Source organism: Stenella coeruleoalba (genome assembly GCF_951394435.1).
Source record: "Stenella coeruleoalba genome assembly, contig: scaffold_28, whole genome shotgun sequence".
In the NCBI taxonomy this organism is placed as follows: Eukaryota; Metazoa; Chordata; class Mammalia; order Artiodactyla; family Delphinidae; genus Stenella; species Stenella coeruleoalba.
Window position 1 is genome coordinate 377,013 of NW_027645921.1, and position 23,778 is coordinate 400,790.

Genomic DNA, 23,778 nt, shown 5'->3' on the forward strand with positions numbered 1-23,778 from the left:
GCACTTGGCCAAAAAGGGCGTATGCGTTTTTTCCTGAATATATTCAGGAAAAAACGCATACGCACTTTTCGGCCAACCAAGCAAGCTTGCAAAGGAAATGTGCACTACAATGAAGTCTCACTTCCCCCCGGTCAAAAGGGCCATCTGAAAAAAGTGTAAAATCCAGAAAGGCAGGACAGGCCATGGAGAACTGGGAGCCTTGTTATGCTGAAGGGCAGGATGTAAATTGCCAACAACCACTCGGGAGAAGTGTATGGTGTTTCCTGAAACATCTAAAAAACAAAGCAGCACAGCCTAGGGCACTTCCACTTATGGTCCTATAGCTTAGGGAAATTAAAATCAAAAAGACACAGCCACCCCAAAGTTTGGGATGCCTCTGTTTACAAGAACCTCGTTTACAGTACAAGTTCAACATCGCAGAAAGTGAAAAATGGATAAAGAAGTTGTGGTATTTACTTACAAAGCAATATCACTCAGCAATGAAATCTGTGTCATCAGGCTCTTAGCAGCACAATGAGTGGATTCAGGTATGATGATTCTAACTGAAATAAGTCACACAGAAAAAGAAACATCATAAGATATCAGTAATACACGGAATGTAAACTTGGCTACACAGGAACTGAATTACAGAACAGAACAGGGTCTCAAATTTAGAAAACCAACTTATGCTTGCTTAAGGGGAAAGGTGAGTTGGGTTGCTGCATAAAACCAGAGATTGAAATGAGCACAGATAAAGTTCCTTAAGCCAAATATGGAATAGACAAGAGCTACTCCTTGCTCAACGAAATGCACTCAAAACCCCATATTAAACGCCTAAGAATGTACCTGACTAGTAAGTATCTTAAAACCTATGGATTGCTATGTCTCCAAAAGAGAATCAAGCGTGTGTACAGGGGCATAAACGCAGCAGTGATAGGATTGGAGAGGTTCGGTGAGCAAATGAAGACCCTTTGAAGTGATATTGCATGGTACCCTTTACACGGGTCTCAACTCCCCAGGTTTAAGGTATTCTTCCTTCAGCTAAAACATGCATGTGGAACCCAAGTATGATCAACCATGTGAACGGGAGACGTGTTCAAATATGTCTCAGTTTTCCTCCCCTGGTACTCGGGTGCAACATTCCAGACGCTTTACTAACACTCTCCCCACTTGGAGAGTCAGCGCCTTTAACCTCCTGTTTGGCCCAGTATGCAATTTCTGCGGAAGATGAACAGGAATAGCGAGAACCAATGAGAGACTAGCTGGAGGTGTCTGGACGGGCAAATTTAACTCTCGTTTCCCACCAGGAAGAGGAAATAACCAAAGGCTCAGTGTGTCGTGCCGGAACCAGAATAGGGCGTGAAGCCATCCTGTGGTGTTGCGGCCAGCTCAAAAGAAAGCGAGTTGAAGAAAGGAGCTCAGGGACACTGTAATTCACAAACCTGCAGAGTTATAAATGACAGCTATAGTCCAAAAATAGACTGAAGTAAGGCTGCCAAGAGGACTTGAAAGCGGGGCAGAATTGCAGGAAACTGATTTCAGGAGGTAGACTGGAATTGCATTGAAAGCATAGGAAAAGAGGCAGAACGTCCACAATGATGCACTTGGCCAAAAAGGGCGTATGCGTTTTTTCCTGAATATATTCAGGAAAAAACGCATACGCACTTTTCGGCCAACCAAGCAAGCTTGCAAAGGAAATGTGCACTACAATGAAGTCTCACTTCCCCCCGGTCAAAAGGGCCATCTGAAAAAAGTGTAAAATCCAGAAAGGCAGGACAGGCCATGGAGAACTGGGAGCCTTGTTATGCTGAAGGGCAGGATGTAAATTGCCAACAACCACTCGGGAGAAGTGTATGGTGTTTCCTGAAACATCTAAAAAACAAAGCAGCACAGCCTAGGGCACTTCCACTTATGGTCCTATAGCTTAGGGAAATTAAAATCAAAAAGACACAGCCACCCCAAAGTTTGGGATGCCTCTGTTTACAAGAACCTCGTTTACAGTACAAGTTCAACATCGCAGAAAGTGAAAAATGGATAAAGAAGTTGTGGTATTTACTTACAAAGCAATATCACTCAGCAATGAAATCTGTGTCATCAGGCTCTTAGCAGCACAATGAGTGGATTCAGGTATGATGATTCTAACTGAAATAAGTCACACAGAAAAAGAAACATCATAAGATATCAGTAATACACGGAATGTAAACTTGGCTACACAGGAACTGAATTACAGAACAGAACAGGGTCTCAAATTTAGAAAACCAACTTATGCTTGCTTAAGGGGAAAGGTGAGTTGGGTTGCTGCATAAAACCAGAGATTGAAATGAGCACAGATAAAGTTCCTTAAGCCAAATATGGAATAGACAAGAGCTACTCCTTGCTCAACGAAATGCACTCAAAACCCCATATTAAACGCCTAAGAATGTACCTGACTAGTAAGTATCTTAAAACCTATGGATTGCTATGTCTCCAAAAGAGAATCAAGCGTGTGTACAGGGGCATAAACGCAGCAGTGATAGGATTGGAGAGGTTCGGTGAGCAAATGAAGACCCTTTGAAGTGATATTGCATGGTACCCTTTACACGGGTCTCAACTCCCCAGGTTTAAGGTATTCTTCCTTCAGCTAAAACATGCATGTGGAACCCAAGTATGATCAACCATGTGAACGGGAGACGTGTTCAAATATGTCTCAGTTTTCCTCCCCTGGTACTCGGGTGCAACATTCCAGACGCTTTACTAACACTCTCCCCACTTGGAGAGTCAGCGCCTTTAACCTCCTGTTTGGCCCAGTATGCAATTTCTGCGGAAGATGAACAGGAATAGCGAGAACCAATGAGAGACTAGCTGGAGGTGTCTGGACGGGCAAATTTAACTCTCGTTTCCCACCAGGAAGAGGAAATAACCAAAGGCTCAGTGTGTCGTGCCGGAACCAGAATAGGGCGTGAAGCCATCCTGTGGTGTTGCGGCCAGCTCAAAAGAAAGCGAGTTGAAGAAAGGAGCTCAGGGGCACTGTAATTCACAAACCTGCAGAGTTATAAATGACAGCTATCGTCCAAAAATAGACTGAAGTAAGGCTGCCAAGAGGACTTGAAAGCGGGGCAGAATTGCAGGAAACTGATTTCAGGAGGTAGACTGGAATTGCATTGAAAGCATAGGAAAAGAGGCAGAACGTCCACAATGATGCACTTGGCCAAAAAGGGCGTATGCGTTTTTTCCTGAATATATTCAGGAAAAAACGCATACGCACTTTTCGGCCAACCAAGCAAGCTTGCAAAGGAAATGTGCACTACAATGAAGTCTCACTTCCCCCCGGTCAAAAGGGCCATCTGAAAAAAGTGTAAAATCCAGAAAGGCAGGACAGGCCATGGAGAACTGGGAGCCTTGTTATGCTGAAGGGCAGGATGTAAATTGCCAACAACCACTCGGGAGAAGTGTATGGTGTTTCCTGAAACATCTAAAAAACAAAGCAGCACAGCCTAGGGCACTTCCACTTATGGTCCTATAGCTTAGGGAAATTAAAATCAAAAAGACACAGCCACCCCAAAGTTTGGGATGCCTCTGTTTACAAGAACCTCGTTTACAGTACAAGTTCAACATCGCAGAAAGTGAAAAATGGATAAAGAAGTTGTGGTATTTACTTACAAAGCAATATCACTCAGCAATGAAATCTGTGTCATCAGGCTCTTAGCAGCACAATGAGTGGATTCAGGTATGATGATTCTAACTGAAATAAGTCACACAGAAAAAGAAACATCATAAGATATCAGTAATACACGGAATGTAAACTTGGCTACACAGGAACTGAATTACAGAACAGAACAGGGTCTCAAATTTAGAAAACCAACTTATGCTTGCTTAAGGGGAAAGGTGAGTTGGGTTGCTGCATAAAACCAGAGATTGAAATGAGCACAGATAAAGTTCCTTAAGCCAAATATGGAATAGACAAGAGCTACTCCTTGCTCAACGAAATGCACTCAAAACCCCATATTAAACGCCTAAGAATGTACCTGACTAGTAAGTATCTTAAAACCTATGGATTGCTATGTCTCCAAAAGAGAATCAAGCGTGTGTACAGGGGCATAAACGCAGCAGTGATAGGATTGGAGAGGTTCGGTGAGCAAATGAAGACCCTTTGAAGTCATATTGCATGGTACCCATTCCACGGGTCTCAACTCTCCAGGTTTAAGGTATTCTTCCTTCAGCTAAAACATGCATGTGGAACCTAGAGTATGATTAACCATGTGATCGGGAGACGTGTTCAAATATGTCTCAGTTTTCGTACCCTGGTACTCGGGTGCAACATTCCAGACGCTTTACTAACACTCTCCCGACTTGGAGAGTCAGTCCCTTTAACCTCCTGCTTGGCCCAGTTTGCAATTTCTGCGGAAGATGAACAGGAATAGCGAGAACCAATGAGAGACTAGCTGGAGGTGTCTGGACGGGCAAATTTAACTCTCATTTCCCACCAGGAAGAGGAATTAACCAAAGGCTCAGCGTGCCGTGCCGGAACCAGATTAGGGCCTGAAGCCATCCTGCGGTGTTGCGGCCAGGTCACAAGAAAGCGAGTTGAAGAAAGGAGCTCAGGGGCACTGTAATTCACAAACCTGCAGAGTTATAAATGACAGCTATCGTCCAAAAATATACTGAAGTAAGGCTGCCAAGAGGACTTGAAAGCGGGGCAGAATTGCAGGAAACTGATTTCAGAAGGTACACTGGAATTGCATTTCAAGCATAGGAAAAGAGGCAGAACGTCCACAATGATGCACTTGGCCAAAAAGGGCGTATGCGTTTTTTCCTGAATATATTCAGGAAAAAACGCATACGCCCTTTTTGGCCAACCAAGAAAGCTTGCAAAGGAAATCTGCACTACAATGAAGTCTCACTTCCCCCGGTCAAAAGGGCCATCTGAAAAAAGTGTAAAATCCAGAAAGGCAGGACAGGCCATGGAGAACTGGGAGCCTTGTTATGCTGATGGGCGGGATGTAAATTGCCAACAACCACTCGGGAGAAGTGTATGGTGTTTCCCGAAACATCTAAAAAACAAAGCAACAGAACCTAGGGCACTTCCACTTATGGTCCTATAGCTTAGGGAATTTAAAATCAAAAAGACACAGCCACCCCAAAGTTTGGAACGGCTCTGTTTACAAGAACCTCGTTTACAGTACAAGTTCAACATCGCAGAAAGTGAAAAATGGATAAAGAAGTTGTGGTATTTACTTACAAAGCAATATCACTCAGCAATGAAATCTGTGTCATCAGGCCCTTAGCAGCACAATGAGTGGATTCAGGTACGATGAATCTAACTGAAATAAGTCACACAGAAAAAGAAACATCATAAGATATCAGTAATACACGGAATGGAAACTTGTCTACACAGGAACTGAATTACAGAACAGAACAGGGTCTCAAATTTAGAAAACCAACTTATGCTTGCTTAAGGGGAAAGGTGAGTTGGGGTGCTGCATAAAACCAGAGATTGAAATGAGCACAGATAAAGTTCCTTAAGTCAAATATGGAATAGACAAGAGCTACTCCTTGCTCAACGAAATGGACTCAACACCGCATATTAAAAGCCTAAGAATGTACCTGACTAGTAAGTATCTTAAAACCTATGGATTGCTATGTCTCCAAAAGAGAATCAAGCATGTGTACAGGGGCATAAACGCAGCAGTGATAGGATTGGAGAGGTTCGGTGAGCAAATGAAGAACCTTTGAAGTCATATTGCATGGTACCCATTCCACGGGTTTCAACTACCCAGGTTTAAGGTATTCTGCCTTCAGCTAAAACATGCATGTGGAACCTAGAGTATGATAAACCATGTGATCGGGAGACGTGTTCAAATATGTCTCAGTTTTCGTACCCTGGTACTCGGGTGCAACATTCCAGACGCTTTACTAACACTCTCCCGACTTGGAGAGTCAGTCCCTTTAACCTCCTGTTTGGCCCAGTTTGCAATTTCTGCGGAAGATGAACAGGAATAGCGAGAACCAATGAGAGGCTAGCTGGAGGTGTCTGGACGGGCAAATTTAACTCTCATTTCCCACCAGGAAGAGGAATTAACCAAAGGCTCAGCGTGCCGGGCCGGAACCAGATTAGGGCCTGAAGCCATCCTGCAGTGTTGCGGCCAGGTCACAAGAAAGCGAGTTGAAGAAAGGAGCTCAGGGGCACTGTAATTCACAAACCTGCAGAGTTATAAATGACAGCTATCGTCCAAAAATAGACTGAAGTAAGGCTGCCAAGAGGACTTGAAAGCGGGGCAGAATTGCAGGAAACCGATTTCAGGAGGTAGACTAGAATTGCATTGAAAGCATAGGAAAAGAGGCAGAACGTCCACAATGATGCACTTGGCCAAAAAGTGTGTATGCGTTTTTTCCTGAATATATTCAGGAAAAAACGCATATGCCCTTTTTGGCCAACCAAGCAAGCTTGCAAAGGAAATCTGCACTACAATGAAGTCTCACTTCCCCCCGGTCAAAAGGGCCATCTGAAAAAAGTGTAAAATCCAGAAAGGCAGGACAGGCCATGGAGAACTGGGAGCCTTGTTATGCTGATGGGCGGGATGTAAATTGCCAACAACCACTCGGGAGAAGTGTATGGTGTTTCCCGAAACATCTAAAAAACAAAGCAACAGAACCTAGGGCACTTCCACTTATGGTCCTATAGCTTAGGGAATTTAAAATCAAAAAGACACAGCCACCCCAAAGTTTGGAACGGCTCTGTTTACAAGAACCTCGTTTACAGTACAAGTTCAACATCGCAGAAAGTGAAAAATGGATAAAGAAGTTGTGGTATTTACTTACAAAGCAATATCACTCAGCAATGAAATCTGTGTCATCAGGCCCTTAGCAGCACAATGAGTGGATTCAGGTACGATGAATCTAACTGAAATAAGTCACACAGAAAAAGAAACATCATAAGATATCAGTAATACACGGAATGGAAACTTGTCTACACAGGAACTGAATTACAGAACAGAACAGGGTCTCAAATTTAGAAAACCAACTTATGCTTGCTTAAGGGGAAAGGTGAGTTGGGGTGCTGCATAAAACCAGAGATTGAAATGAGCACAGATAAAGTTCCTTAAGTCAAATATGGAATAGACAAGAGCTACTCCTTGCTCAACGAAATGGACTCAACACCGCATATTAAAAGCCTAAGAATGTACCTGACTAGTAAGTATCTTAAAACCTATGAATTGCTATGTCTCCAAAAGAGAATCAAGCATGTGTACAGGGGCATAAACGCAGCAGTGATAGGATTGGAGAGGTTCGGTGAGCAAATGAAGAACCTTTGAAGTCATATTGCATGGTACCCATTCCACGGGTTTCAACTACCCAGGTTTAAGGTATTCTGCCTTCAGCTAAAACATGCATGTGGAACCTAGAGTATGATAAACCATGTGATCGGGAGACGTGTTCAAATATGTCTCAGTTTTCGTACCCTGGTACTCGGGTGCAACATTCCAGACGCTTTACTAACACTCTCCCGACTTGGAGAGTCAGTCCCTTTAACCTCCTGTTTGGCCCAGTTTGCAATTTCTGCGGAAGATGAACAGGAATAGCGAGAACCAATGAGAGGCTAGCTGGAGGTGTCTGGACGGGCAAATTTAACTCTCATTTCCCACCAGGAAGAGGAATTAACCAAAGGCTCAGCGTGCCGGGCCGGAACCAGATTAGGGCCTGAAGCCATCCTGCAGTGTTGCGGCCAGGTCACAAGAAAGCGAGTTGAAGAAAGGAGCTCAGGGGCACTGTAATTCACAAACCTGCAGAGTTATAAATGACAGCTATCGTCCAAAAATAGACTGAAGTAAGGCTGCCAAGAGGACTTGAAAGCGGGGCAGAATTGCAGGAAACCGATTTCAGGAGGTAGACTAGAATTGCATTGAAAGTATAGGAAAAGAGGCAGAACGTCCACAATGATGCACTTGGCCAAAAAGTGTGTATGCGTTTTTTCCTGAATATATTCAGGAAAAAACGCATATGCCCTTTTTGGCCAACCAAGCAAGCTTGCAAAGGAAATCTGCACTACAATGAAGTCTCACTTCCCCCCGGTCAAAAGGGCCATCTGAAAAAAGTGTAAAATCCAGAAAGGCAGGACAGGCCATGGAGAACTGGGAGCCTTGTTATGCTGATGGGCGGGATGTAAATTGCCACAGACAGTCGGGAGAAGTGTATGGTGTTTCCTGAAACATCTAAAAAACAAAGCAACAGAGCCTAGGGCACTTCCACTTATGGTCCTATAGCTTAGGGAATTTAAAATCAAAAAGACACAGCCACCCCAAAGTTTCGAAAGGCTCTGTTTACAAGAACCTCGATTACAGTACAAGTTCAACATCACAGAAAGTGAAAAATGGATAAAAAAGTTGTGGTATTTACTAACAAAGCAATATCACTCAGCAATGAAATCTGTGTCATCAGGCCCCTAGCAGCACAATGAGTGGATTCAGGTATGATGATTCTAACTGAAATAAGTCACACAGAAAAAGAAACATCATAAGATATCAGTAATACATGGAATGTAAACTTGGCTACACAGGAACTGAATTACAGAACAGAACAGGGTTTCAAATTTAGAAAAACAACTTATGCTTGCTTAAGGGTAAAGGTGAGTTGGGGTGCTGCATAAAACCAGAGATTGAAATGAGCACAGATAAAGTTCCTTAAGCCAAATATGGAATAGACAAGAGCTACTCCTTGCTCAACGAAATGGACTCAACACCGCATATTAAACGCCTAAGAATGTACCTGACTAGTAAGTATCTTAAAACCGATGGATTGCTATGTCTCTGAAAGAGAATCAAGCATGTGTACAGGGGCATAAACGCAGCAGTGATAGGATTGGAGAGGTTCAGTGAGCAAATGAAGACCCTTTGAATTCATATTGCATGGTACCCATTCCACGGGTTTCAACTACCCAGGTTTTAGGTATTCTTCCTTCAGCTAAAACATGCATGTGGAACCCAGAGTATGATCAACCATGTGATCGGGAGACGTGTTCAAATATGTCTCAGTTTTCGTACACTGGTACTCGGGTGCAACATTCCAGACGCTTTACTAACACTCTCCCGACTTGGAGCGTCAGTCCCTTTAACCTCCTGTTTGGCCCAGTTTGCAATTTCTGCGGAAGATGAACAGGAATAGCGAGAACCAATGCGAAACTAGCTGGAGGTGTCTGGACGGGCAAATTTAACTCTCATTTCCCACCAGGAAGAGGAATTAACCAAAGGCTCAGCGTGCCATGCCTGAACCAAATTAGGGCCTGAAGCCATCCTGCTGTGCTGCGGCCAGGTCACAAGAAAGCGAGTTGAAGAAAGGAGCTCAGGGGTACTGTAATTCACAAACCTGCAGAGTTATAAATGACAGCTATCGTCCAAAAATAGACTGAAGTAAGGCTGCCAAGAGGACTTGAAAGCGGGGCAGAATTGCAGGAAACCGATTTCAGGAGGTAGACTGAAATTGCATTGAAAGCATAGGAAAAGAGGCAGAACGTCCACAATGATGCACTTGGCCAAAAAGGGCGTATGCGTTTTTTCCTGAATATATTCAGGAAAACACGCATGTGCCCTTTTTGCCCAACCAAGCAAGCTTGCAAAGGAAATCTGCACTACAATGAAGTGTCACTTCCCCCCCGGTCAAAAGGGCCATCTGAAAAAAGTGTAAAATCCAGAAAGGCAGGACAGGCCATGGAGAACTGGGAGCCTTGTTATGCTGATGGGCGGGATGTAAATTGCCAACAGACACTCGGGAGAAGTGTATGGTGTTTCCTGAAACATCTAAAAAACAAAGCAACAGAGCCTAGGGCACTTCCACTTATGGTCCTATAGCTTAGGGAAATTAAAATCAAAAAGACACAGCCACCCCAAAGTTTGGGACGACTCTGTTTACAAGAACCTCGTTTACAGTACAAGTTCAACATCGCAGAAAGTGAAAAATGGATAAAGAAGTTGTGGTATTTACTTACAAAGCAATATCACTCAGCAATGAAATCTATGTCATCAGGCCCTTAGCATCACAATGAGTGGATTCAGGTATGATGATTCTAACTGAAATAAGTCACACAGAAAAAGAAACATCATAAGATATCAGTAATACACGGAATGTAAACTTGGCTACACAGGAACTGAATTACAGAGCAGAACAGGGTCTCAAATTTAGAAAACCAACTTATGCTTGCTTAAGGGTAAAGGTGAGTTGGGGTGCTGCATAAAACCAGAGATTGAAATGAGCACAGATAAAGTTCCTTAAGTCAAATATGGAATAGACAAGATCTACTCCTTGCTCAACGAAATGGACTCAACACCGCATATTAAACGCCTAAGCATGTACCTGACTAGTAAGTATCGTAAAACCTATGGATTGCTATGTCTCCAAAAGAGAATCAAGCATGTGTACAGGGGCATAAACGCAGCAGTGATAGGATTGGAGAGGTTCGGTGAGCAAATGAAGACCCTTTGAAGTGATATTGCATGGTACCCTTTACACGGGTCTCAACTCCCCAGGTTTAAGGTATTCTTCCTTCAGCTAAAACATGCATGTGGAACCCAAGTATGATCAACCATGTGAACGGGAGACGTGTTCAAATATGTCTCAGTTTTCCTCCCCTGGTACTCGGGTGCAACATTCCAGACGCTTTACTAACACTCTCCCCACTTGGAGAGTCAGCGCCTTTAACCTCCTGTTTGGCCCAGTTTGCAATTTCTGCGGAAGATGAACAGGAATAGCGAGAACCAATGAGAGACTAGCTGGAGGTGTCTGGACGGGCAAATTTAACTCTCGTTTCCCACCAGGAAGAGGAAATAACCAAAGGCTCAGTGTGTCGTGCCGGAACCAGAATAGGGCCTGAAGCCATCCTGTGGTTTTGCGGCCAGCTCAAAAGAAAGCGAGTTGAAGAAAGGAGCTCAGGGGCACTGTAATTCACAAACCTGCAGAGTTATAAATGACAGCTATCGTCCAAAAATAGACTGAAGTAAGGCTGCCAAGAGGACTTGAAAGCGGGGCAGAATTGCAGGAAACTGATTTCAGGAGGTAGACTGGAATTGCATTGAAAGCATAGGAAAAGAGGCAGAACGTCCACAATGATGCACTTGGCCAAAAAGGGCGTATGCGTTTTTTCCTGAATATATTCAGGAAAAAACGCATACGCCCTTTTCGGCCAACCAAGCATGCTTGCAAAGGAAATGTGCACTACAATGAAGTCTCACTTCCCCCCGGTCAAAAGGGCCATCTGAAAAAAGTGTAAAATCCAGAAAGGCAGGACAGGCCATGGAGAACTGGGAGCCTTGTTATGCTGAAGGGCGGGATGTAAATTGCCAACAACCACTCGGGAGAAGTGTATGGTGTTTCCTGAAACATCTAAAAAACAAAGCAACACAGCCTAGGGCACTTCCACTTATGGTCCTATAGCTTAGGGAAATTAAAATCAAAAAGACACAGCCACCCCAAAGTTTGGGACGCCTCTGTTTACAAGAACCTCGTTTACAGTACAAGTTCAACATCGCAGAAAGTGAAAAATGGATAAAGAAGTTGTGGTATTTACTTACAAAGCAATATCACTCAGCAATGAAATCTGTGTCATCAGGCTCTTAGCAGCACAATGAGTGGATTCAGGTATGATGATTCTAACTGAAATAAGTCACACAGAAAAAGAAACATCATAAGATATCGGTAATACACGGAATGTAAACTTGGCTACACAGGAACTGAATTACAGAACAGAACAGGGTCTCAAATTTAGAAAACCAACTTATGCTTGCTTAAGGGGAAAGGTGAGTTGGGTTGCTGCATAAAACCAGAGATTGAAATGAGCACAGATAAAGTTCCTTAAGCCAAATATGGAATAGACAAGAGCTACTCCTTGCTCAACGAAATGGACTCAAAACCCCATATTAAACGCCTAAGAATGTACCTGACTAGTAAGTATCTTAAAACCTATGGATTGCTATGTCTCCAAAAGAGAATCAAGCGTGTGTACAGGGGCATAAACGCAGCAGTGATAGGATTGGAGAGGTTCGGTGAGCAAATGAAGACCCTTTGAAGTCATATTGCATGGTACCCATTCCACGGGTCTCAACTCTCCAGGTTTAAGGTATTCTTCCTTCAGCTAAAACATGCATGTGGAACCTAGAGTATGATTAACCATGTGATCGGGAGACGTGTTCAAATATGTCTCAGTTTTCGTACCCTGGTTCTCGGGTGCAACATTCCAGACGCTTTACTAACACTCTCCCGACTTGGAGAGTCAGTCCCTTTAACCTCCTGTTTGGCCCAGTTTGCAATTTCTGCGGAAGATGAACAGGAATAGCGAGAACCAATGAGAGACTAGCTGGAGGTGTCTGGACGGGCAAATTTAACTCTCATTTCCCACCAGGAAGAGGAAATAACCAAAGGCTCAGCGTGCCGTGCCGGAACCAGATTAGGGCCTGAAGCCATCCTGCGGTGTTGCGGCCAGGTCAGAAGAAAGCGAGATGAAGAAAGGAGCTCAGGGGCACTGTAATTCACAAACCTGCAGAGTTATAAATGACAGCTATCGTCCAAAAATATACTGAAGTAAGGCTGCCAAGAGGACTTGAAAGCGGGGCAGAATTGCAGGAAACCGATTTCAGAAGGTACACTGGAATTGCATTTCAAGCATAGGAAAAGAGGCAGAACGTCCACAATGATGCACTTGGCCAAAAAGGGCGTATGCGTTTTTTCCTGAATATATTCAGGAAAAAACGCATACGCCCTTTTTGGCCAACCAAGCAAGCTTGCAAAGGAAATCTGCACTACAATGAAGTCTCACTTCCCCCCGGTCAAAAGGGCCATCTGAAAAAAGTGTAAAATCCAGAAAGGCAGGACAGGCCATGGAGAACTGGGAGCCTTGTTATGCTGACGGGCGGGATGTAAATTGCCAACAACCACTCGGGAGAAGTGTATGGTGTTTCCCGAAACATCTAAAAAACAAAGCAACAGAACCTAGGGCACTTCCACTTATGGTCCAATAGCTTAGGGAAATTAAAATCAAAAAGACACAGCCACCCCAAAGTTTGGAACGGCTCTGTTTACAAGAACCTCGTTTACAGTACAAGTTCAACATCGCAGAAAGTGAAAAATGGATAAAGAAGTTGTGGTATTTACTTACAAAGCAATATCACTCAGCAATGAAATCTGTGTCATCAGGCCCTTAGCAGCACAATGAGTGGATTCAGGTACGATGAATCTAACTGAAATAAGTCACACAGAAAAAGAAACATCATAAGATATCAGTAATACACGGAATGGAAACTTGGCTACACAGGAACTGAATTACAGAACAGAACAGGGTCTCAAATTTAGAAAACCAACTTATGCTTGCTTAAGGGTAAAGGTGAGTTGGGGTGCTGCATAAAACCAGAGATTGAAATGAGCACAGACAAAGTTCCTTAAGCCAAATATGGAATAGACAAGAGCTACTCCTTGCTCAACGAAATGGACTCAACACCCCATATTAAAAGCCTAAGAATGTACCTGACTAGTAAGTATCTTAAAACCTATGGATTGCTATGTCTCCAAAAGAGAATCAAGCATGTGTACAGGGGCATAAACGCAGCAGTGATAGGATTGGAGAGGTTCGGTGAGCAAATGAAGACCCTTTGAAGTCATATTGCATGGTACCCATTCCACGGGTTTCAACTACCCAGGTTTAAGGTATTCTGCCTTCAGCTAAAACATGCATGTGGAACCTAGAGTATGATAAACCATGTGATCGGGAGACGTGTTCAAATATGTCTCAGTTTTCGTACCCTGGTACTCGGGTGCAACATTCCAGACGCTTTACTAACACTCTCCCGACTTGGAGAGTCAGTCCCTTTAACCTCCTGTTGGCCCAGTTTGCAATTTCTGCGGAAGATGAACAGGAATAGCGAGAACCAATGAGAGGCTAGCTGGAGGTGTCTGGACGGGCAAATTTAACTCTCATTTCCCACCAGGAAGAGGAATTAACCAAACGCTCAGCGTGCCGGGCCGGAACCAGATTAGGGCCTGAAGCCATCCTGCAGTGTTGCGGCCAGGTCACAAGAAAGCGAGTTGAAGAAAGGAGCTCAGGGACACTGTAATTCACAAACCTGCAGAGTTATAAATGACAGCTATCGTCCAAAAATAGACTGAAGTAAGGCTGCCAAGAGGACTTGAAAGCGGGGCAGAATTGCAGGAAACCGATTTCAGGAGGTAGACTGGAATTGCATTGAAAGCATAGGAAAAGAGGCAGAACGTCCACAATGATGCACTTGGCCAAAAAGGGTGTATGCGTTTTTTCCTGAATATATTCAGGAAAAAACGCATACGCCCTTTTTGGCCAACCAAGCAAGCTTGCAAAGGAAATCTGCACTACAATGAACTCTCACTTCCCCCCGGTCAAAAGGGCCATCTGAAAAAAGTGTAAAATCCAGAAAGGCAGGACAGGCCATGGAGAACTGGGAGCCTTGTTATGCTGATGGGCGGGATGTAAATTGCCACAGACACTCGGGAGAAGTGTATGGTGTTTCCTGAAACATCGAAAAAAAAAAGCAACAGAGCCTAGGGCACTTCTTCTTATGGTCCTATAGCTTAGGGAAATTAAAATCAAAAAGACACAGCCACCCCAAAGTTTGGGACGCCTCTGTTTACAAGAACCTCGTTTACCGTACAAGTTCAACATCGCAGAAAGTGAAAAATGGATAAAGAAGTTGTGGTATTTACTTACAAAGCAATATCACTCAGCAATGAAATCTATGTCATCAGGCCCTTAGCAGCACAATGAGTTTATTCAGGTATGATGATTCTAACTGAAATAAGTCACACAGAAAAAGAAACATCATAAGATATCAGTAATACACGGAATGTAAACTTGGCTACACAGGAACTGAATTACAGAACAGAACAGGGTCTCAAATTTAGAAAACCAACTTATGCTTGCTTAAGGGGAAAGGTGAGTTGGGGTGCTGCATAAAACCAGAGATTGAAATGAGCACAGATAAAGTTCCTTAAGCCAAATATGGAATAGACAAGAGCTACTCCTTGCTCAACGAAATGGACTCAACACCGCATATTAAACGCCTAAGAATGTACCTGACTAGTAAGTATCTTAAAACCTATGGATTGCTATGTCCCCAAAAGAGAATCAAGCATGTGTACAGGGGCATAAACGCAGCAGTGATAGGATTGGAGAGGTTCGGTGAGCAAATGAAGACCCTTTGAAGTCATATTGCATGGTACCCATTCCACGGGTTTCAACTACCCAGGTTTAAGGTATTCTGCCTTCAGCTAAAACATGCATGTGGAACCTAGAGTATGATCAACCATGTGATCGGGAGACGTGTTCAAATATGTCACAGTTTTCGTACCCTGGTACTCGGGTGCAACATTCCAGACGCTTTACTAACACTCTCCCAACTTGGATAGTCAGTCCCTTTAACCTCCTGTTTGGCCCAGTTTGCAATTTCTGCGGAAGATGAACAGGAATAGCGAGAACCAATGAGAGACTACCTGGAGGTGTCTGAACGGGCAAATTTAACTCTCATTTCCCACCAGGAAGAGGAATTAACCAAAGGCTCAGCGTGCCGTGCCGGAACCAGATTAGGGCCTGAAGACATCCTGCGGTGTTGCGGCCAGGTCAAAAGAAAGCGAGTTGAAGAAAGGAGCTCAGGGTCACTGTAATTCACAAACCTGCAGAGTTATAAATGACAGCTATCTTCCAAAAATAGACTGAAGTAAGGCTGCCAAGAGGACTTGAAAGCGGGGCAGAATTGCAGGAAACCGATTTCAGGAGGTAGACTGGAATTGCATTGAAAGCATAGGAAAAGAGGCAGAACGTCCACAATGATGCACTTGGCCAAAAAGGGCGTATGCGTTTTTTCCTGAATATATTCAGGAAAAAACGCATACGCCCTTTTTGGCCAACCAAGCAAGCTTGCAAAGGAAATCTGCACTACAATGAAGTCTCACTTCCCCCCGGTCAAAAGGGCCATCTGAAAAAAGTGTAAAATCCAGAAAGGCAGGACAGGCCATGGAGAACTGGGAGCCTTGTTATGCTGACGGGCGGGATGTAAATTGCCAACAACCACTCGGGAGAAGTGTATGGTGTTTCCTGAAACATCTAAAAAACAAAGCAACAGAACCTAGGGCACTTCCACTTATGGTCCTATAGCTTAGGGAAATTAAAATCAAAAAGACACAGCCACCCCAAAGTTTGGAACGGCTCTGTTTACAAGAACCTCGTTTACAGTACAAGTTCAACATCGCAGAAAGTGAAAAATGGATAAAGAAGTTGTGGTATTTACTTACAAAGCAATATCACTCAGCAATGGAAACTGTGTCATCAGGCCCTTAGCAGCACAATGAGTGGATTCAGGTATGATGATTCTAACTGAAATAAGGCACACAGAAAAGGAAACATCATAAGATATCAGTAATACACGGAATGTAAACTTGGCTACACAGGAACTGAATTACAGAACAGAACAGGGTCTCAAATTTAGAAAACCAACTTATGCTTGCTTAAGGGGAAAGGTGAGTTGGGGTGCTGCATAAAACCAGAGATTGAAATGAGCACAGATAAAGTTCCTTAAGCCAAATATGGAATAGACAAGAGCTACTCCTTGCTCAACGAAATGGACTCAACACCGCATATTAAACGCCTAAGAATGTACCTGACTAGTAAGTATCTTAAAACCTATGGATTGCTATGTCCCCAAAAGAGAATCAAGCATGTGTACAGGGGCATAAACGCAGCAGTGATAGGATTGGAGAGGTTCGGTGAGCAAATGAAGACCCTTTGAAGTCATATTGCATGGTACCCATTCCACGGGTTTCAACTACCCAGGTTTTAGGTATTCTTCCTTCAGCTAAAACATGCATGTGGAACCCAGAGTATGATCAACCATGTGATCGGGAGACGTGTTCAAATATGTCTCAGTTTTCGTACCCTGGTACTCGGGTGCAACATTCCAGACGCTTTACTAACACTCTCCCGACTTGGAGAGTCAGTCCCTTTAACCTCCTGTTTGGCCCAGTTTGCAATTTCTGCGGAAGATGAACAGGAATAGCGAGAACCAATGCGAAACAAGCTGGAGGTGTCTGGACGGGCAAATTTAACTCTCATTTCCCACCAGGAAGAGGAATTAACCAAAGGCTCAGCGTGCCGTGCCGGAACCAGATTAGGGCCTGAAGACATCCTGCGGTGTTGCGGCCAGCTCACAAGAAAGCGAGTTGAAGAAAGGAGCTCAGGGGCACTGTAATTCACAAACCTGCAGAGTTATAAATGACAGCTATCGTCCAAAAATAGACTGAAGTAAGGCTGCCAAGAGGACTTGAAAGAGGGGCAGAATTGCAGGAAACCGATTTCAGGAGGTAGACTGGAATTGCATTGAAAGCATAGGAAAAGAGGCAGAACGTCCACAATGATGCACTTGGCCAAAAAGTGCGTATGTGTTTTTTCCTGAATATATTCAGGAAAAAACGCATACGCCCTTTTTGGCCAACCAAGCAAGCTTGCAAAGGAAATCTGCACTACAATGAAGTCTCACTTCCCCCCGGTCAAAAGGGCCATCTGAAAAAAGTGTAAAATCCAGAAAGGCAGGACAGGCCATGGAGAACTGGGAGCCTTGTTATGCTGACGGGCGCGATGTCAATTGCCAACAACCACTCGGGAGAAGTGTATGGTGTTTCCTGAAACATCTAAAAAACAAAGCAACAGAACCTAGGGCACTTCCACTTATAGTCCTATAGCTTAGGGAAATTAAAATCAAAAAGACACAGCCACCCCAAAGTTTGGAACGGCTCTGTTTACAAGAACCTCGTTTACAGTACAAGTTCAACATCGCAGAAAGTGAAAAATGGATAAAGAAGTTGTGGTATTTACTTACAAAGCAATATCACTCAGCAATGGAAACTGTGTCATCAGGCCCTTAGCAGCACAATGAGTGGATTCAGGTATGATGATTCTAACTGAAATAAGGCACACAGAAAAGGAAACATCATAAAATATCAGTAATACACGGAATGTAAACTTGGCTACACAGGAACTGAATTACAGAACAGAACAGGGTCTCAAATTTAGAAAACCAACTTATGCTTGCTTAAGGGGAAAGGTGAGTTGGGGTGCTGCATAAAACCAGAGATTGAAATGACACAGATAAAGCTCGTTAAGCCAAATATGGAATAGACAAGAGCTACTCCTTGCTCAACGAAATGGACTCAACACCGCATATTAAACGCCTAAGAATGTACCTGACTAGTAAGTATCTTAAAACCGATGGATTGCTATGTCTCTGAAAGAGAATCAAGCATGTGTACAGGGGCATAAACGCAGCAGTGATAGGATTGGAGAGGTTCAGTGAGCAAATGAAGACCCTTTGAATTCATATTGCATGGTACCCATTCCACGGGTTTCAACTACCCAGGTTTTAGGTATTCTGCCTTCAGCTATAACATGCATGTGGAACCTAGAGTATGATCAACCATGTGATCGGGAGACGTGTTCAAATATGTCACAGTTTTCGTACCCTGGTACTCGGGTGCAACATTCCAGACGCTTTACTAACACTCTCCCAACTTGGAGAGTCAGTCCCTTTAACCTCCTGTTTGGCCCAGTTTGCAATTTCTGCGGAAGATGAACAGGAATAGCGAGAACCAATGAGAGACTACCTGGAGGTGTCTGAACGGGCAAATTTAACTCTCATTTCCCACCAGGAAGAGGAATTAACCAAAGGCTCAGCTTGCCGGGCCGGAACCAGATTAGGGCCTGAAGCCATCCTGCGGTGTTGCGGCCAGGTCACAAGAAAGCGAGTTGAAGAAAGGAGCTCAGCGTCACTGTAATTCACAAACCTGCAGAGTTATAAATGACAGCTATCTTCCAAAAATAGACTGAAGTAAGGCTGCCAAGAGGACTTGAAAGCGGGGCAGAATTGCAGGAAACCGATTTCAGGAGGTAGACTGGAATTGCATTGAAAGCATAGGAAAAGAGGCAGAACGTCCACAATGATGCACTTGGCCAAAAAGGGCGTATGCGTTTTTTCCTGAATATATTCAGGAAAAAACGCATACGCCCTTTTTGGCCAACCAAGCAAGCTTGCAAAGGAAATCTGCACTACAATGAAGTCTCACTTCCCCCTGGTCAAAAGGGCCATCTGAAAAAAGTGTAAAATCCAGAAAGGCAGGACAGGCCATGGAGAACTGGGAGCCTTGTTATGCTGATGGGCGGGATGTAAATTGCCAACAGACACTAGGGAGAAGTGTATGGTGTTTCCTGAAACATCTAAAAAACAAAGCAACAGAGCCTAGGGCACTTCCACTTATGGTCCTATAGCTTAGGGAAATTAAAATCTAAAAGACACAGCCACCCCAAAGTTTGGGACACCTCTGTTTACAAGAACCTCGTTTACCGTACAAGTTCAATATCACAGAAAGTGAAAAATGGATAAAGAACTTGTGGTACTTACGTACAATGCAGTATCACTCAGCAATGAAATCTATGTCATCAGGCCCGTAGCAGCATAATGAGTGGATTCAGGTACGATAATTCTAACTGAAATAAGTCACACAGAAAAAGAAACATCATAAGATATCACTAATACACGGAATGTAAACTTGGTTACAAAGGAACTGAATTCCAAAACAGAACAGGATCTCAAATTTAGAAAACCAACTTATGCTTGCTTAAGGGTAAAGGTGAGTTGGGGTGCTGCATAAAACCAGAGATTGAAATGAGCACAGATAAAGTTCCTTAAGCCAAATATGGAATAGACAAGAGCTACTCCTTGCTCAACGAAGTGGACTCAACACTCCATATTAAACGCCTAAGAATGTACCTGAGTAGTAAGTATCTTAAAACCTATGGATTGCTATGTCTCCAAAAGAGAATCAAACTTGTGTACAGGGGCATAAACGCAGCAGTGATAGGATTGGAGAGGTTCAGTGAGCAAATGAAAACCCTTTGAAGTCATATTGCATGGTACCCTTTACACGGGTCTCAACTCCCCAGGTTTAAGGTATTCTGCCTTCAGCTAAAACATGCATGTGGAACCTAGAGTATGATCAACCATGTGATCGGGAGACGTGTTCAAATATGTCACAGTTTTCGTACCCTGGTACTCGGGTGCAACATTCCAGACGCTTTACTAACACTCTCCCAACTTGGAGAGTCAGTCCCTTTAACCTCCTGTTTGGCCCAGTTTGCAATTTCTTGGGAAGATGAACAGGAATAGCGAGAACCAATGAGAGACTAGCTGGAGGTGTCTGGACGGGCAAATTTAACTCTCATTTCCAACCAGGAAGAGGAATTAACCAAAGGCTCAGCATGCCGGGCCGGAACCAGATTAGGGCCTAATGCCATACTGTGGTGTTGCGGCCAGCTCAAAAGAAAGCGAGTTGAAGAAAGGAGCTCAGGGGCACTGTAATTCACAAACCTGCAGAGTTATAAATGACAGCTATCGTCCAAAAATAGACTGAAGTAAGGCTGCCAAGAGGACTTGAAAGCGGGGCAGAATTGCAGGAAACCGATTTCAGGAGGTAGACTGGAATTGCATTGAAAGCATAGGAAAAGAGGCAGAGCGTCCACAATGATGCACTTGGCCAAAAAGGGCGTATGCGTTTTTTCCTGAATATATTCAGGAAAAAACGCATACGCCCTTTTTGGCCAACCAAGCAAGCTTGCAAAGGAAATCTGCAGTACAATGAAGTCTCACTTCCCCCCGGTCAAAGGGGCCATCTGAACAATGTGTAAAATCCAGAAAAGCAGGACACACCATGGAGAACTGGGAGCCTTGTTATGCTGATGGGCGGGATGTAAATTGCCAACAGACACTCGGGAGAAGTGTATGGTGTTTCCTGAAACATCTAAAAAACAAAGCAACAGAGCCTAGGGCACTTCCACTTATGGTCCTATAGCTTAGGGAAATTAAAATCAAAAAGACACAGCCACCCCAAAGTTTGGGATGCCTCTGATTACAAGAACCTCGTTTACAGTACAAGTTCAACATCGCAGAAAGTGAAAAATGGATAAAGAAGTTGTGGTATTTCCTTACAAAGCAATATCACTCAGCAATGAAATCTATGTCATCAGGCCCTTAGCAGCACAATGAGTGGATTCAGGTATGATGATTCTAACTGAAATAAGTCACACAGAAAAAGAAACATCATAAGATATCAGTAATACATGGAATGTAAACTTGGCTACACAGGAACTGAATTACAGAACAGAACAGGGTCTCAAATTTAGAAAACCAACTTATGCTTGCTTAAGGGGAAAGGTGAGTTGGGGTGCTGCATAAAACCAGAGATTGAAATGAGCACAGATAAAGTTCCTTAAGCCAAATATGGAAGAGACAAGAGCTACTCCTTGCTCAACGAAATGGACTCAACACCGCATATTAAACGCCTAAGAATGTACCTGACTAGTAAGTATCTTAAAACCTATGGATTGCTATGTCTCCGAAAGAGAATCAAGCATGTGTACAGGGGCATAAACGCAGCAGGGATAGGATTGGAGAGGTTCGGTGAGCAAATGAAGACCCTTTGAAGTCATATTGCATGGTACCCATTACACGGGTCTCAACTCTCCAGGTTTAAGGTATTCTTCCTTCAGCTAAAACATGCATGTGGAACCCAAGTATGATCAACCATGTGAACGGGAGACGTGTTCAAATATGTCTCAGTTTTCCTCCCCTGGTACTCGGGTGCAACATTCCAGACGCTTTACTAACACTCTCCCCACTTGGAGAGTCAGCGCCTTTAACCTCCTGTTTGGCCCAGTTTGCAATTTCTGCGGAAGATGAACAGGAATAGCGAGAACCAATGAGAGGTTAGCTGGAGGTGTCTGGACGGGCAAATTTAACTCTCATTTCCCACCAGGAAGAGGAAATAACCAAAGGCTCAGCGTGCCGTACCGGAACCAGATTAGGGCCTGAAGCCATCCTGCGGTGTTGCGGCCAGGTCACAAGAAAGCGAGTTGAAGAAAGGAGCTCAGGGGCACTGTAATTCACAAACCTGCAGAGTTATAAATGACAGCTATCGTCCAAAAATAGACTGAAGTAAGGCTGCCAAGAGGACTTGAAAGCGGGGCAGAATTGCAGGAAACCGATTTCAGGAGGTAGACTGGAATTGCATTGAAAGCATAGGAAAAGAGGCAGCACGTCCACAATGATGCACTTGGCCAAAAAGGGCGTATGCGTTTTTTCCTGAATATATTCAGGAAAAAACGCATACGCCCTTTTTGGCCAACCAAGCAAGCTTGCAAAGGAAATCTGCACTACAATGAAGTCTCACTTCCCCCCGGTCAAAAGGGCCATCTGAAAAAAGTGTAAAATCCAGAAAGGCAGGACAGGCCATGGAGAACTGGGAGCCTTGTTATGCTGATGGGCGGGATGTAAATTGCCAACAGACACTCGGGAGAAGTGTATGGTGTTTCCTGAAACATCTAAAAAACAAAGCAACAGAGCCTAGGGCACTGCCACTTATGGTCCTATACCTTAGGGAAATTAAAATCAAAAAGACACAGCCACCCCAAAGTTTGGGACGCCTCCGTTTACAAAAACCTCATTTACCGTACAAGTTCAATATCACAGAAAGTGAAAAATGGATAAAGAACTTGTGGTACTTACGTACAATGCAGTATCACTCAGCAATGAAATCTATGTCATCAGGCCCGTAGCAGCATAATGAGTGGATTCAGGTACGATGATTCTAACTGAAATAAGTCACACAGAAAAAGAAACATCATAAGATATCAGTAATACACGGAATGTAAACTTGGCTACACAGGAACTGCATTCCAAAACAGAACAGGGTCTCAAATTTAGAAAACCAACTTATGCCTGTTTAAGGGGAAAGGTGAGTTGGGGTGCTGCATAAAACCAGAGATTGAAATGAGCACAGATAAAGTTCCTTAAGCCAACTATGGAATAGACAAGAGCTACTCCTTGCTCAACGAAATGGACTCAACACCACATATTAAACGCCTAAGAATGTACCTGACTAGTAAGTATCTTAAAACCTATGGATTGCTATGTCTCCGAAAGAGAATCAAGCTTGTGTACAGGGGCATAAACGCAGCAGTGATAGGATTGGAGAGGTTCGGTGAGCAAATGAAGACCCTTTGAAGTCATATTGCATGGTACCCATTCCACGGGTTTTAAATACCCAGGTTTAAGGTATTCTTCCTTCAGCTAAAACATGCATGTGGAACCTAGAGTATGATCAACCATGTGATCGGGAGACGTGTTCAATTATGTCTCAGTTTTCGTACCCTGGTACTCGCGTGCAACATTCCAGACGCTTTACTAACACTCTCCCGACTTGGAGAGTCAGTCCCTTTAACCTCCTGTTTCGCCCAGTTTGCAATTTCTGCGGAAGATGAACAGGAATAGCGAGAACCAATGAGAGACTAGCTGGAGGTGTCTGGACGGGCAAATTTAACTCTCATTTCCCACCAGGAAGAGGAATTAATCAAAGGCTCAGCGTGCCGTGCCGGAACCAGATTAGGGCTTGAAGCCATCCTGCGGTGTTTCTGGCAGCTCACAAGAAAGCGAGTTGAAGAAAGGAGCTCAGGGGCACTGTAATTCACAAACCTGCAGAGTTATAAATGACAGCTCTCGTCCAAAAATATACTGAAGTAAGGCTGCCAAGAGGACTTGAAAGCAGGGCAGAATTGCAGGAAACCGATTTCAGGAGGTAGACTGGAATTGCATTGAAAGCATAGGAAAAGAGGCAGAACGTCCACAATGATGCACTTGGCCAAAAAGCGCGTATGCGTTTTTTCCTGAATATATTCAGGAAAAAACGCATACGCCCTTTTTGGCCAACCAAGCAAGC

At 43.8% G+C, this 23,778-nt stretch overlaps 2 long non-coding RNA genes across 2 annotated transcripts in view; one reads left to right on the forward strand and one right to left on the reverse strand.

Moving 5' to 3' along the window:
* LOC307181472 overlaps positions 1–16,457 on the reverse strand; it is an 88,882-nt gene extending 72,425 nt beyond the window's left edge. The window contains exons 1-2 of the long non-coding RNA XR_013826867.1: positions 16,255–16,457; positions 8,357–8,438 (exon numbers count right to left, since the gene is read on the reverse strand). This is a non-coding gene — a long non-coding RNA (uncharacterized lncRNA). The remainder of the gene's footprint in view (positions 1–8,356; positions 8,439–16,254) is intronic.
* LOC307181475 overlaps positions 1–23,778 on the forward strand; it is a 392,267-nt gene that overhangs the window by 236,678 nt on the left and 131,811 nt on the right. The window lies entirely within an intron of this gene.